At 45.3% G+C, this 14,039-nt stretch overlaps 14 non-coding genes across 14 annotated transcripts; all 14 read left to right on the top strand.

Annotated features, from left to right (window-relative positions):
- The first annotated feature begins 3,998 nt into the window (after positions 1-3,998).
- Positions 3,999-4,070, top strand: Trnaq-cug (transfer RNA glutamine (anticodon CUG)). The gene has a single exon. It is a non-coding gene; the product is annotated as a tRNA-Gln (tRNA).
- An 85-nt stretch (positions 4,071-4,155) lies between these two features.
- Positions 4,156-4,227, top strand: Trnae-cuc (transfer RNA glutamic acid (anticodon CUC)). Its single transcript has one exon. It is a non-coding gene; the product is annotated as a tRNA-Glu (tRNA).
- Positions 4,228-4,235: 8 nt separating this feature from the next.
- Trnaq-cug (transfer RNA glutamine (anticodon CUG)) lies at positions 4,236-4,307 on the top strand. Its single transcript has one exon. It is a non-coding gene; the product is annotated as a tRNA-Gln (tRNA).
- Positions 4,308-4,392: 85 nt separating this feature from the next.
- Trnae-cuc (transfer RNA glutamic acid (anticodon CUC)) lies at positions 4,393-4,464 on the top strand. The gene has a single exon. It is a non-coding gene; the product is annotated as a tRNA-Glu (tRNA).
- Positions 4,465-4,472: 8 nt separating this feature from the next.
- Positions 4,473-4,544, top strand: Trnaq-cug (transfer RNA glutamine (anticodon CUG)). Its single transcript has one exon. It is a non-coding gene; the product is annotated as a tRNA-Gln (tRNA).
- Positions 4,545-4,629: 85 nt separating this feature from the next.
- On the top strand, positions 4,630-4,701 carry Trnae-cuc (transfer RNA glutamic acid (anticodon CUC)). The gene has a single exon. It is a non-coding gene; the product is annotated as a tRNA-Glu (tRNA).
- An 8-nt stretch (positions 4,702-4,709) lies between these two features.
- Trnaq-cug (transfer RNA glutamine (anticodon CUG)) lies at positions 4,710-4,781 on the top strand. Its single transcript has one exon. It is a non-coding gene; the product is annotated as a tRNA-Gln (tRNA).
- A 5,872-nt stretch (positions 4,782-10,653) lies between these two features.
- Trnae-cuc (transfer RNA glutamic acid (anticodon CUC)) lies at positions 10,654-10,725 on the top strand. Its single transcript has one exon. It is a non-coding gene; the product is annotated as a tRNA-Glu (tRNA).
- An 8-nt stretch (positions 10,726-10,733) lies between these two features.
- Positions 10,734-10,805, top strand: Trnaq-cug (transfer RNA glutamine (anticodon CUG)). The gene has a single exon. It is a non-coding gene; the product is annotated as a tRNA-Gln (tRNA).
- An 87-nt stretch (positions 10,806-10,892) lies between these two features.
- Trnae-cuc (transfer RNA glutamic acid (anticodon CUC)) lies at positions 10,893-10,964 on the top strand. The gene has a single exon. It is a non-coding gene; the product is annotated as a tRNA-Glu (tRNA).
- Positions 10,965-11,134: 170 nt separating this feature from the next.
- Positions 11,135-11,206, top strand: Trnae-cuc (transfer RNA glutamic acid (anticodon CUC)). Its single transcript has one exon. It is a non-coding gene; the product is annotated as a tRNA-Glu (tRNA).
- Positions 11,207-11,217: 11 nt separating this feature from the next.
- Trnaq-cug (transfer RNA glutamine (anticodon CUG)) lies at positions 11,218-11,289 on the top strand. The gene has a single exon. It is a non-coding gene; the product is annotated as a tRNA-Gln (tRNA).
- An 86-nt stretch (positions 11,290-11,375) lies between these two features.
- On the top strand, positions 11,376-11,447 carry Trnae-cuc (transfer RNA glutamic acid (anticodon CUC)). The gene has a single exon. It is a non-coding gene; the product is annotated as a tRNA-Glu (tRNA).
- Positions 11,448-11,458: 11 nt separating this feature from the next.
- Positions 11,459-11,530, top strand: Trnaq-cug (transfer RNA glutamine (anticodon CUG)). The gene has a single exon. It is a non-coding gene; the product is annotated as a tRNA-Gln (tRNA).
- Positions 11,531-14,039: the final 2,509 nt, after the last annotated feature.

Raw genomic sequence — 14,039 nt, 5'->3', positions numbered from 1 at the left:
GTAAAGGGGTGGCGGGCCGGGCCGGGCGGGTAACGTAGATTATTTCCGGGCCCGGGCCGGGCTCGGGTCTCGCCATAAAAGTTTTGATCGGGCTCGGGTGGGCCGCCCAATGTAAAAACGGGCCAGGGCCGGGCCGCAAAAATCGGCCCGTGCAGTGCTCTAGAAGATAGCACGACCCCCACCAACGCCCGCATCGAAGGCGTCTCGGCATCGGTCAAGAGGTCCCTGCAGCAGGACGAGAAAGTCGACGGAAAGGCCGGCGGTGACTCTGAGGCTCCGCCCGCTAAGACGTTGTCCGGAAGGCGTTCGACCATCAAGCCTAAGCCGAACCTGGAGGCCGACCGTAGGCCAGCCGCGAAGCCGACCCCAGACGAAGTCGACCGACGGCCACCGGATGGCCACGGAGGCGTCTAGCGGACTGCTAGACGTTAAGGTGAGCACCATGCTCCGGGCCTTCTCCCCCCCCCCCTTCTTGTATTAGTAATGGCTTCCCAACCCGTCGCTTAGCCTCGGCACGCTAAACGTTCGAGGTCTGGCCGCCAAAAGGAAACAGAGTCAGGTGTACCGACTACTAGTGGACCAGGACCTCGACGTTTTAGCCGTGCAAGAAACCAAGGTAGACGGCGAGGAGCAGACCGGGAGCATGGTGCAAAGGTTCACCTATACGTACTATACGGTAGTGAGCCACGCCGTAGGGACGTCGGCTGGATGTGTATTGTTCGTGAAGAAGCTCCCAGGGCTTGTTATGGAAGGTTACTTTTCATGCACCTCTGGCCGTCTTATCGTTTGTGACTTCAGCTATTGCAATGTCCACTGGCGCGTGTTGTGTGTTTATGCACCTAATACAGTGGAAGAAAGGGCAAATTTCTTTCTTAACCTACAGCATCACCTCTCGGTGCACAAAATGATGGCCTTAGTTAGTGACTTCAATTGCGTATTGAGTGCCCAGGATAGGTCTACGCGACGCATAGTTCATGACAAAAGCAGTGATACCCTGGCACAGATTCTACGCGAATACGAATTGGAGGACATCGCTGAGTGTTTTCGGGGGGACCGAGACGTGAGGTATACTCATTTCCAGGGCACAAGTCACGCGCGATTGGACCGTATTTATTTGTCAGATGACTTAGTCGAAAAATTCCAGTATTATGCAGTGACCGCAGTATCCTTTTCTGACCACTGCCTGGTAAAATGCAGGGTTGGCCACAAGAAAGAAGGAAGCAAATTTGTGTGGGAACTGTGGAAAATGAATGCGGAGCTGCTACGGGATGACACTTTTAACGAAAAGGTAGTGGCTGCTCTGAACACTTTTGGAAATGACAGTTCCATCAAGTTAGGCGAGGAATGGGAGTTGCTGAAGCAAACTATTAAAATGAAGGCAATCGAAAGGGGTAGCGTACTGCAATATGAAAAGAAGGCAAGAGAAAACGCTTTAAAATCAATGCTGGATAAATTTGCGAAGCTCGAATGCACGCAACCGGGCGCTTATAAAGAAGATATGCGTGCCGTTAAGAAGAAACTTGAGGCGTTTGACGAAGAGCGCTACCGGGGTGCACTGGTGCGCGCGAGAGCAGAAAGGCTGGCATGCGGCGAAATGCCTACGAAAAGAGCGCTGGGATTAGAAAAAAAGCACTCCAGACGCAAGCATATTGAGGCCATCGAACGCGACGGGGTTGAAGTAACCGATAACCATAACATAGGGTGTGCTTTCTTTGAACATTTTCAAAAGCTTTTCGCATTCAGGCCCGTCAATATGCAAGGATTCAAACGCCTATTTTTGGAGCGAATACCGCAATTGTCGAGCGAAGTAAAAGATACGTTAGAACAACCAATAACAGAAAACGAAGTGATGAAAGCTATCGAAGACCTGAACCCTGGCAAGTCACCAGGACCAGACGGTCTTTGTGCAGTTTGGTACAAAACTTTCAAGGACCACCTAGCTCCTAGTCTAACCGCAGTTTTCAATGAAGCATATGAACTGAAAATGCTTCCACCATCTTTGGCCAGTCCCATACAGTACTAATTCCGAAAACAGAAGAGACCGAAAAGCTCAAGCAACTTTCCTCTTACAGACCCATAGCGCTGACAAACTGCGACTACAAAATATTGATGAAGGTACTGGCACGTCGGGTTCAGTCAGTTATCAAGGATATAGTCGGCCCGCACCAGACGTGCGGCATCCGCGGAAGAACGATTTTGACCAACATTCATAAGATAAAGTGCGTGCTAGAGTGTTGTGACGCCATGTACGATGCAGTGGCGATCCTCCAGCTGGACTTGGAGAAAGCGTTTGATTGCGTTTCGCATGAGATCTTGCTTACCATCCTGAAACATGTCAATTTTGGCCGCATAGTCATTGAGGGGGTGACCATGGCGTACCGGAGCTGCTGTACGAGACTTATAATTAATCAGACATTGGGGGCCCCCATTAATGTGAAGCGCTCCGTTCGCCAGGGTTGTCCACTCAGCCCACTCTTGTTTTGTGTTTACCTAGAAACTTTGTGTCAGGCTATAATCCAAAATAATCACATTAACGGATTTCAACTGCAAGCAGCAGAGGTCAAGTTATTGGCTTATGCTGACGATGTGGCTGTATGCTGCAAAGATACGCAGAGTGTGTTGAATACTGTTAGTATCGTCAGAAGGTTTGGTGAAGTCACTAATAGCTTTGTGAACTGGCAGAAATGTTTGGGTTTTTGGCATGGAAGGTGGGCGTCTACCCCAGACCACTTTTCGAACGTAAGCTGGGTTACGACACCAGTTAAGTACCTTGGCGCACCCCTTGATGCCTACAAGGACAGTAGCGAATACTGGAAGGAGCGGACAAAGGAAATAAAAGAAACAGCGGACAAATGGAACGCGGGCTACTTGTCAATATTTGCGAGAGCTACAGCATGCAACATGTTTCTTGTCACAAAGATCTGGTACGTAATGCAGGTCCTACAGTGTTCTCGGATTAATGTGCAGAAACTGCACCGCGTGTTCGCTGTTTTCGTGTGGGCATCAAGCTGGGAGCGATGCAGCCGAGATAATCTATTTCGGCGTGTTAAGGATGGCGGTCTTGGGTTGGCGCACCTCTTCTTGCGTCAACTCGTGAACAGGTTCTTTTTCTTTCGCGATACGACTGACCCTTTTCTGCGCACCGTTATCCAAATGAGACTATCACGAGCCCTTCCCGAGTTTGTTGTTGGTACCGAAACAATGACAGGTACAGTTCGTGGTTTCTTCCGGGAAATAGTTGATAGTCTTTCTTTTCTGCGTGCTCGTTTTTCAAATGCATATTTGTGGACTGTAAAACGGAAAAAGTTATATCGAGATTTGTGTGATAGTGTTTTGCTTGTACCCATGTACAGAGCCGTGTACAGTGGAGGCCCAGGCCTAGACGTTCTGAAAAGGGTGAGAAAGATGCCAGTGCAACCAGGCACCAAATCGTTCTTCTTTAAATTGCATACCGGTGCTTTACACGTTAAAACATTTCTGGAAAAACAAGTTCTATTTGCCATGGGGAACCAACTGCCTTATTTGTAGAAAACCAGAAAACATAGATCATGTCTTCATCCACTGTTGGGAGGGGGTCTATTTCTGGGACGTGTTGCAAAGAACCTTAAAAAAAAGGAGTTACCGATAGATCCCCAGGGAATCAGGTTTTTGCCTGTAAATGACGACGAAGGATACCCGTACGACCTGATCATGCTCACGGGCCTCCACTGTCTATGGCGCTCGAGAATGGCGGGGTACCACTGTGACCCTGATGCCCGACCGGCGCGTGTATACTTCCGTGAATGTATGCAGACGTACATAGAAGTACAGAAATCACAACAACCCGTTCCCGAGTGGCTGTCCAGGGTTGAACCCCTGACAGAACTCAAGGAATTTTAATAGACAACGTCATGCCGCAGTAGCGGACCGCAACAAATGTATATATTGCTGTTTTTGTATAGTTTTCATTGCAATTTGTGTTGTTCTATGTCGAGGACTGGCAATAAAGAAAAAAAAAGGGTCTCATGGTGTAACGATTAGCACTCTGGACTCTGAATCCAGCGATCCGAGTTCAAATCTCGGTGAGACCTTTTATTGATTGTTTTGTCCTAAATTAAAATAAATTACTCAGCAGTGGCATTGATGGCATTGCTTTTACGCGTCCGTCGTCTCCGTTCCGGCGTGGTCTAGTGGCTAGGATACCTGGCTCTCACCCAGGAGGCCCGGGTTCGATTCCCGGCGTCGGAATGTTTAAGGGTCTCATGGTGTAACGGTTAGCACTCTGGACTCTGAATCCAGCGATCCGAGTTCAAATCTCGGTGAGACCTTTTATTTATTGTTTTGTCCTAAATTAAAATAAATTACTCAGCAGTGGCATTGATGGCATTGCTTTTACGCGTCCGTCGTCTCCGTTCCGGCGTGGTCTAGTGGCTAGGATACCTGGCTCTCACCCAGGAGGCCCGGGTTCGATTCCCGGCGTCGGAATGTTTAAGGGTCTCATGGTGTAACGGTTAGCACTCTGGACTCTGAATCCAGCGATCCGAGTTCAAATCTCGGTGAGACCTTTTATTTATTGTTTTGTCCTAAATTAAAATAAATTACTCAGCAGTGGCATTGATGGCATTGCTTTTACGCGTCGTTCGTCTCCGTTCCGGCGTGGTCTAGTGGCTAGGATACCTGGCTCTCACCCAGGAGGCCCGGGTTCGATTCCCGGCGTCGGAATGTTTAAGGGTCTCATGGTGTAATGGTTAGCACTCTGGACTCTGAATCCAGCGATCCGAGTTCAAATCTCGGTGAGACCTTTTATTTATTGTTTTGTCCTAAATTAAAACAAATTACTCAGCAGTGGCATTGATGGCACTGCTTTTACGCGTCTGTTGTCTCCGTTCCGGCGTGGTCTAGGATTCCACTTCCGGCCACCGTTGTGTACGCTCGTGGGTAACATGGGCATGGGCTCCGAAGGAGCGGATTCAGCGGCCCATTCAAGCCGCGGTAACAGGTCTTTTGCTTCAGTCGACCAGGACTACCAAGTTATTCTGCCTCAACTTCCATCAGGTCAGGTTGTGATGAGTACCATCTTTCTTCATGCGGATTTGCGGGTGCAGCCATACCGCGTAGAAGACTTTCGTGATGCCCTGGAACAGCTTGGTGCGCTACCCGACGTTATCGCTTTGGGAGCGTACCGGATGAACCACGTTTGGGCCATGACATTCAAGAACGCTGAAGCAACGAAGAAAATGTTGTCTGCCGGAGACATTCAAGTCAAGAATCGCCGATGCATTGTAGTTAACCCAAACGACCAAGGATTGCGACTGAAGCTGCACTGGCTTCTTTACGGCGTCAGTGATGACGAAGTGCGTGCGGCCCTGGCACCGTATGGAAAAGTTACAGAAATCACGAAGGAAAAATGGCGTGTACGCGGCATTACGGACAGAGCATCTACAACCCACCAAGTCGCTATGAGACTCAAATCCGGCGTGACTATCGATGATCTACCTCACCAGTTGCGAGTAGGAAATGAACTCGCTCTGGTTGTTGTGCCAAACCGAGCACCATTATGCCTCCGTTGCAACACCACCGGTCACATCCGACGTGACTGTCGTGTGCCTCGCTGTTCACAGTGTAGGCGCTTCGGTCACACCGACGCGGAATGCGTGACCACGTACGCGAGCATCACAGGAAAAGCCAAGAAAGACGTGGAGACTGAGCTCATAATGGATGAGGCCAACGCCGAGGAAGCCGCTAGTGACAAGCGAAATCAGACAGACACGAAGGAAGCAAATCACGAGGCCATCTCTACCGACGCGTGGAAGGGTGTTTTTGCTGACAACACCACACCCCAGACAAGCGAAGTCTCTTTGACCGGGGAAACGCAGGAGAAGGACAAAGACAAGATAGTGGAAGCAGTGTTGGCTGTGGAAACGCAAGCCGACGCGCAAGTCATGGAAGTTGAATCGGGTGCTTCTGCCAAGAGACCGCGCGACGAAGCAGGCAACGAAGTGGAAAAGCCCATTGCAAGCAGCGGTGACGAACCGCCCACCAAAACAGTCATGAAGGCCGGCCTTCAAACCGGACGACGACCGCGAGCTTCAAACCGAAGCCCACCATCCCTCCTGACCGGAAAATGGTGGGAATTATGCCCTCGTAACCAGGGACAACGCATAGCCCACCGAATTGCCCAGTTAGGATTTCCAAGCACCCACTATGGCTTCAAGGCACCTAGCAACTGAACCACAGCGCTGTAGACCGGCGAACTGCTTGCTGGACGCGACGTTTCCCATCGCAGCAACGAGTCAACCGAATACCAGCACAAAATATCGAGGTAAATTCCATGCGGTCCACCTGTTTCGGTTTAACCATGGCACTTAACCTTACGAAGCCCCTTCGTCTAGGCACTTTAAACGTTCGTGGTTTGGCAAGCCGGAGACGCCAATACCAAGTAAGCCGGCTTTTCCAAGAAAATGATTTAGATATAGTAGCAGTGCAAGAGACAAAGGTGGAAGGCCAGGAACAGACGGACCGCATGGTGCAGCCATTTAGAGCGCAGTACAACGTGTGCGTGTGTCATGCGGTTGGCACTTCGGGAGGCTGCGCTCTCTTTATTCGTAATAGTATTGGTATTGTTGAAGAACAAGTGATTATATGTGGAACTGGCCGATTTGTCATACTTGATTTTTCTTTTGCCGCCGTTAAGTGGCGCGTATTGTGTGTGTATGCTCCAAATGATGAATGTGCACGTAGAGCGTTTTTTGAACAGCTAGAAGAGTACCTGAAGTGTGAGCGATACGTAATTTTGATGAGAGATTTTAATTGCGTGTGCAGACCAGATGATCATGCCAAAAAACAGCAACGTAAAGATACAAGCGCGCAGTTTTTAAATGTGCTTGTAAACGATTATGATTTGGAAGATGTCAGTTGTCTCTTATCGACGGGAAAAACATCCGTTTATACGCACTACCAAGGTGAAAGTCATGCGCGATTAGACCGAGCGTACGTTGCATTACAGCTTGTGCCACTGTGTCAGAGTTACGAAATCAAACACGTACCATTTCCTGACCATAGTCTAGTAATGTTTAATTTAGGGGGAAAACGAAAAGAAACGAATTTTAATTGGGATCTTTGGAAATTTAAAGCGAAACTGCTTGATGATGATTGTTTTGTGAGTGATATAAAAGATATAATTATTTCCTCAACGACAGCGCAGACCAACGACTGCATCAAAAGCTGGGAAATTCTGAAAACAGACGTTAAAATGAAAGCGATAGAAAGGGCATCTGTATTGCGTCGCAAGGAAAAACAAGAAGAAAAAGAATTAACTAGCCAACTAGAATTTTTCATGCGTACAGAGTGTGAAAATGCTGGATCTTGCATGAAGCAGATAAAAGAAATAAAAAGTAAGCTCGAACTTATCGACCAAGAACGATATAAGGGAGCTATGGTACGAGCACGGGCGGAACGATTGTGGAATGGGGAAATGCCCACTAAACGGGCGTTAAGTGACGAAAAGAGATACGCGACGAAAAAAGAAATAGAAGCAATAATATATCAAAACGAGGAAACTTCCGAGCCTACCATGATAGAGCAAGCATTCGTAGCTCATTATCGCGAACTGCTTGGAAACAAGAAAAAACTAGAAGAAGGATTTGAGCGAGACTTGCTTAATCTTATGCCACGTTTAGAAGAACACATTAAAGCAAACCTTGAATTTCCAATTACATTACGAGAAATTGAAGACGCCATCGATGGACTGGGTGCAGGAAAAGCTCCAGGGCCTGATGGTTTAGGAGCGGCCTTCTACAAGGCTTTCAAACATCAGCTCAGCCGATTACTGCATAGTGTTTTCAAGGAAATGTATGCAACACAGCGAATGCCACCATCTTTCCGAACATCTCACATAGTGCTAATCCCTAAGTGCGAAGACCCGGTTAAACTGTTGTCAGTAAAATCTTACAGACCAATAAGCCTTACAAACTGTGACTACAAAATATTTACGAAAGTGCTAGCGAAAAGACTTCAAAGTGTCGTAACACAGCTAGTGGGACCACATCAAACATGTGGCATCAAGGGCCGAACAATTTCCACAAATACGCATGTAGCTCGGTGTGTGCTTGAGTGCTGCGATGCCCTCTCCTGTCGGGTTGCAGTGCTGCAACGGGACTTGGAGAAAGCGTTTGACAATGTATCCCATGAAGTACTCTTTTCATTATTAGAATACCTTAATGTCGGCGGAGTGATATTAAATGGAGTTAAAATGGCCTACTCAGAGTTTGGCACGCGGATCATTATAAACAATAAGTTAAGTGAACCAATCCAACTTCTCTCCAGTGTTCGGCAAGGATGTGCAATTTCATCATTACTTTTTGATCTCTACTTGGAACCTTTCTGCTTGAGCCTAATTAATAGCCAAAAAGTTTGCGGTTTTATGCTTGAAGCGACAGAACTCAAGGTACTCGCATACGCTGATGACATTGCTGTCTTTTGTCAAGACCAGGAAAGCATCAAATAGGTGGTTAGGCTGACTGGTAACTATTGTAAGGAAGCCGGATGTAAAATTAATTGGGAGAAGACCATATATAGGTTTTGGCATGGCGAGTGGAGCGAAAAATCTGAATTATTCTCTGGCGTACAATGGACAGCAATGACAACAACGTACTTAGGTGCCCCTCTACAATGTTATGATGATACCGAACAATATTGGAAAGAAGAAACAGAGCGGGTGAAAGATAAGAAACTGGGATGGCAGGGTCGGAATCTGTCAATGTTTGCACGTGCGACTACTTGTAATCTATTTTTCGTCGCCAAGTTATGGTATGTGATGCAAGTGTTGTTCATGTCCCGGGCTAACCTACAAAAAATTAAGAGTTTTTGCAGTGTTTATTTGGGGAGGGAGTTGGGAAAGAACTTTAGTCGCACTAACCTGTTTTTGTCCGTGAAGAAAGGTGGGCTTGGTCTGGCGCACCTGTTTATCAGACAAATTGTGTCACGTTTTATATTTTTAAGAGATCAGTGTGACCCATTTTTGCGCACGGTTATACAAGTTCGACTGCACAATGCACTACCGGAATTCATTGTTTGTACAAATAAGACCACGTTACGCGGTATAAGAGGTTACTGGCACGAAGTTGTTGTTGCTGTTCGCATACTTAAGGTGCGTTTTTCTTTTGAATATTTGAGTACAGTGAAAAGGAAAAACCTGTACAAAGATTTGTTGGATGTTATGTTACCTGTTCCCTTGTACAGAAACATATACACTGGAGGTTCTGGACAAGACGTCTTAAAACGAGTTAAAGGAACTGCCGATAAAACCCCATGTAAAATCATTTTTTAAGCTCCATACAAACACTTTACCGGTAAAAACGTTGCTACAAGACAAAGGAATCTTCGTACCGCGGACAATCAACTGCATATTATGCAAAAAACCAGAAACAATGGAACATGTATTTATCGAATGCTGGGATCCAATATTTCGTTGGGACATCCTTCAGCGAACTATTAAAAAGGAACTGCCGATAAAACCCCATGTAAAATCATTTTTTAAGCTCCATACAAACACTTTACCGGTAAAAACGTTGCTACAAGACAAAGGAATCTTCGTACCGCGGACAGTCAACTGCATATTATGCAAAAAACCAGAAACAATGGAACATGTATTTATCGAATGCTGGGATCCAATATTTCATTGGGACATCCTTCAGCGAACTATTAAAAAGGAACTGCCGATAAAACACTATGTAAAATCATTTTTTTTAAGCTCCATACAAACACTTTACCGGTAAAAACGTTGCTACAAGACAAAGGAATCTTCGTACCGTGGACAGTCAACTCCATATTATGCAAAAAACCAGAAACAATGGAACATGTATTTATCGAATGCTGGGATCCAATATTTCATTGGGACATCCTTCAGCGAACTATAAAAAGGAATGCCGATAAAACCCCATGTAAAATCATTTTTTAAGCTCCATACAAACACTTTACCGGTAAAAACGTTGCTACAAGACAAAGGAATCTTCGTACCGCGGACAGTCAACTGCATATTATGCAAAAAACCAGAAACAATGGAACATGTATTTATCGAATGCTGGGATCCAATATTTCATTGGGACATCCTTCAGCGAACTATTAAAAAGGAACTGCCAATAAAACCCCATGTCAAAGCATTTTTTTAAGCTCCATACAAACACTTTACCGGTAAAAACGTTGCTACAAGACAAAGGAATCTTCGTACCGCGGACAGTCAACTGCATATTATGCAAAAAACCAGAAACAATGGAACATGTATTTATCGAATGCTGGGATCCAATATTTCATTGGGACATCCTTCAGCGAACTATTAAAAAGGAACTGCCGATTACGCCACATGGAATCCGATATTTACCAGTTGAGAATGATGGCGACATTCCTTACGACATGATAATGGTCCTGAGCCTCCATAGTATATGGAAAACTAGAATGGCAGTAAGACATGCCGACGTTGACCCTCACACTGTAAGGGAAAATTTTATTGAACATGTAGTGTATATGCCAGAGATCTACCGTGCACAGCCACAGCCACCTGATTGGGTGGGACTGCTTGATGAGTTGATCGCTTTCAAAAAAGTTTTGAAACCCTTTGTGTCATTCCCTTCTGTATCACGTAAACATGCAATAAATAAAAAAAAACGTTGTCTCCGTTCCGGCGTGGTCTAGTGGCTAGGATACCTGGCTCTCACCCAGGAGGCCCGGGTTCGATTCCCGGCGTCGGAATGTTTAAGGGTCTCATGGTGTAATGGTTAGCACTCTGGACTCTGAATCCAGCGATCCGAGTTCAAATCTCGGCGAGACCTTTTTTTTTAATTCTTTTGTACTAAATTAAAAGAAATTACTCAGCAGTGACAATGATGGTACCGCTTTTACGCATCGCTTGCATCCGTTCCGGCGTGGTCTAGTGGCTAGGATACCTGGCTCTCACCCAGGAGGCCCGGGTTCGATTCCCGGCGTCGGAATATTTGGTTAGGGTCTCATGGTGTAACGGTTAGCACTCTCGACTCTGAATCCAGCGATCCGAGTTCAAATCTCGGCGAGACCTTTTTTTTTAATTCTTTTGTACTAAATTAAAAGAAATTACTCAGCAGTGACAATGATGGTACCGCTTTTACGCGTCGCTTGCATCCGTTCCGGCGTGGTCTAGTGGCTAGGATACCTGGCTCTCACCCAGGAGGCCCGGGTTCGATTCCCGGCGTCGGAATATTTGGTTAGGGTCTCATGGTGTAACGGTTAGCACTCTGGACTCTGAATCCAGCGATCCGAGTTCAAATCTCGGCGAGACCTTTTTTTTAATTCTTTTGTACTAAATTAAAAGAAATTACTCAGCAGTGACAATGATGGTACCGCTTTTACGCGTCGCTTGCATCCGTTCCGGCATGGTCTAGTGGCTAGGATACCTGGCTCTCACCCAGGAGGCCCGGGTTCGATTCCCGGCGTCGGAATATTTGGTTAGGGTCTCATGGTGTAACGGTTAGCACTCTGGACTCTGAATCCAGCGATCCGAGTTCAAATCTCGGTGAGACCTTTTTTTTATTATTATTATTCTGTATTAAAAGAAATTACGCAGGAGTGGTGTTGACGGCACGGCTTTTGCGCGTCGGATTTCCTAGTTTTAATCCTAGTTCAAATTGATCGGTGCGACTTGTTCGTTTTTTTTTTTACACACTAAAAATTTAAGTACGTCTGATTGAATGTTATTTACAAATTTTGAAGCCAGCATGGTGACTAGAATTTCATTTGCGATCTTTGCCTAGTCTCTGTGCACGGTGCACGTCTTGTTCTGCCCTTGTTTCTGTGCTGAATTAGAACCATAACATTCCACGCGTGGTTCTTCAAGGTGGCGGTCCCACTCCGGCGGCACGAGGCCCCCGTTTTCAAGTACTTTTGGAGCAACCGTGGCGGCTCTTCTACTTAGGATATAAAGTTGTCGTATATACCATAACAAAGCTAAATTATTGTTGATTCCAACTATAGATAATATAAAGAAATTTATGAATGTGACCTAGAAATAAATGTTCAAGAACAAGTATGGGATACATGGTTTTTGCGAACTGTGTCTCAGTTGTGACCATATTTAGAAGGAACTACCGCATTTACTGCATTGCGGCTTGCTGTGTAGCTTTAGGACATATTTATCTATTTCCTAGACGAGGCGAAACAGTTTTGAATTTTACTTTTTGTATAATTTGCTTTTGAAGATTGCCAAATATTGCAAACTTCTCTTCCAAACAGCCCGGCAACTACACGCTCAAGGAAGCTAAATTTTTGGTAACGTTAGAGTTCAAGGAATTTCCATCTTGTACGCAAAATTTCATTCATGTACCTTTATTAGCTTTCCTAATAATGCGGCCAAAATTAAGCAATATTTGGAATTCTGGTTTTACTTTTGCCCATTTTTTACGGGAAGGTACTAAAGCTACGAAGCTGCGGTTTAAAAATAATGAAGGTACATGAATGAAATTTTGCGTCCTAAATGGACATTCCTTGAACTCTAATTTATCCAAAATTTAGCTTCCTTGAGCGTGTAGTTATCGGGCTGTTTACAGCAGAAGTTTGCGATATTTGGCAATCTTCAAAAGCAAATTATCCAAAAAGTAAACATTCAAAATTATTTTGCTGCGTCTAGGAAACAGATAAATATGTCCTAAAGCTACAGTGCAAGCCGCAATGCAGTACATGCGGTAGTTTCTCCTAAATATGGTCACAACTGAGACACAGTTCGCAAAAACCATGTATCTCATGCTTGTTCTTTAACATTTATTTCTAAATCACATTGATCAATTTCTCTATATTATATATAGTTGGAATCTACAAGAATTAAGCTTTGTTATGGTATATACGACAACTTTATATCCTAAGTAGAAGAGCCGCCACGGTTGCTCCAAAAGTACTGAAAACGGGGGGCTCGTGCCGCCGGAGTGGGACCGCCACCTTAATGCGACAGCTATAATTAAATAATAATGCATCACTTTACAACTTGAACGGTTCACTCTTAACTACAATGAAAGCATGCAGAGCTATGTGACTAACACCTACTGATGTTACTCAGCAAACAAACAATGGGTGAAGTGGTGCGTAAATGACCAAGTACGTAGTACTCAAGACTAGTACATAACAAATTATATGTAATTAGTTATTTGTAATCCATCACACCTTTTGGTAGTTTTGTGATTAATTACTTTCTTTACACGGTAACACTCACGGCAGTTAATTTCCTTTTCTCAGTAACCAATGACATGCAACCAGTTACTTATTGATGGGCAAGCTGCAAGAGCTAGGCGACGCAGCTTTCAGCACTTGAATTTGGTGGGAACTACTGTAGAAGAGCCACACTCTTGTCATGCATTCAATTTGCATGTTCAGACCGGCAAACTGGGACGGCAATTGGTTTTCTCGTCTTCACGCTCCACCAGTTGTCAGCCAACAGATCGAACAGGCGCTGCTGTAGCTGGCTCGACAGCAATTGCCATGTCTGACGTTCATGCCAAGAAATCGTCCATGGAAACATTTTTTAAGCTTTTCATTGGACCTACCAGGAGCACATTCTCCAATACTCAACAACAATGAAGTGTTGTGCTTCAGAGAGAACTCAGGTGCAAGCATCACGGCATTGAGTAACCATGAGCTTGTGCTGCAGGTGTTCATACATTACAACACTTTTCGCTTTAGTCCACACATCAATGAGGAACACCAATGTGCTTCCTTTCACATTGGTGCAGCAGGTATACTAATGGAGTACAGAGGAATATTCAGGCTACTACCGAGGGAGGGCGTCAGTTACTCCAACTTGTGCCATTTTTTTATGTAGTACACCAACCCTTCTAAGAGATATGGCTTATTTGGAGGACACTCTTGCATGACTTTTTTTTTTTTTTTTTGCTGCACGTGGGGCAGTTTCTAAACTGTTGAAAAGCAGAACATGCTAAAAACATCCACATTTTCCTTCACTGACAACCTAAGATTTAACCGTTTGCCATATGTATATTATGCGGCATATACCTCAAGAATGCCGCGACGTGTAATGCAATTAAAAC

Source organism: Dermacentor silvarum, chromosome 7 (assembly GCF_013339745.2).
Source record: "Dermacentor silvarum isolate Dsil-2018 chromosome 7, BIME_Dsil_1.4, whole genome shotgun sequence".
Taxonomy (NCBI): domain Eukaryota; kingdom Metazoa; phylum Arthropoda; class Arachnida; order Ixodida; family Ixodidae; genus Dermacentor; species Dermacentor silvarum.
The sequence above is the reverse complement of the archived record's forward strand: the minus strand, read 5'-3'. Positions and strand labels throughout refer to the sequence as shown.